Consider the following 1,063-nt stretch of genomic DNA (forward strand, 5'->3'; position numbering starts at 1 on the left):
ATTGTGTGAGAGGATTTGTTGCAGGCAGCTCTGATAAGAGGGAGCAAGGACAATGCATGGATACATTTGGGAATGGTAAGAAGATATTCTGGTATTGAAGAGACATGAGAGAGGATGCAGGCTGGGTGGGAGCTGGACAGCCCAGAAGGACTTTAGAGCCCTCCCAGAGAAGGGGAAGGGTGTACTTTATTTGTGTTTACAGTTTTAATAATGTATCAGGGACTGGATGCAGGGGGATGTGAAGGCAGGGAGTGGAACTGATTGATCTGTGTGCAGAGGACAAACAAAGGGACAAAATTAGGTTAAGCTCTCATTGTCCTCAAACGGTCTGTTCCAGCATGGTGTCATGACTCAGCGTCACCACATGTTGAGTGTGCAGTGTGAGACTGCAGTATTGCAAGCTGGAGCGGGGAAGCCACAGGCCCAGTCCCTTTCTCGACGTGATGCAGTTTTGGATAGCTCCCAGTGTTGGGAGAGTAGGCTCTGGAAGGGGGAGGTGTGTGTCAGGAGCCCCGAGTGCCTGCAGGACTCTGCTTTCTCTGTGTTCACCTTCGCTCCTTTTTCCTGCTTCTGTTAAACTTCTCAGGCTTGAGAGACACATAAAATCAAACTGTGGGTCTTCCTCCGTGCTCTCATCCCAAACCGTTTGTGACTGGGAAGGTATTAATGATGCTCCCTCTGCTGGTCACACCATTTGTGGGTGTCTGAGGATGTGGTGAAGGGTCTTGCTTGCAGTGCTTGGAAATGCAACTGCTCTCCTTCTGCGGCTACTTCTTATTCTTGATGCTCTCGGAAATATGAGCCTGATGCATTTTTAAAGCTCCTAATTGATTTTGTACTGACGTAGCCGAAAGAGCTGCTGGCTGTTTGGACTGCTGGTAATTACTTCAAAGCATGTCTTGCCACAAGAAATGTCATCCTTCTCTCCCACCTCCACTACATTTCCTAACCTGCCAGCTTCGTATTTCCCTTTGGTCTCCCACGTGCCTGTAGCAGAAGGCCCGTTGGCATTAATTAATTACATGAGTCATAAATAGCTCCAGGCTTCTTACCAGAGGAGCCC

The sequence above is a fragment of the Cinclus cinclus genome, chromosome 7 (genome assembly GCF_963662255.1).
Source record: "Cinclus cinclus chromosome 7, bCinCin1.1, whole genome shotgun sequence".
In the NCBI taxonomy this organism is placed as follows: Eukaryota; Metazoa; Chordata; class Aves; order Passeriformes; family Cinclidae; genus Cinclus; species Cinclus cinclus.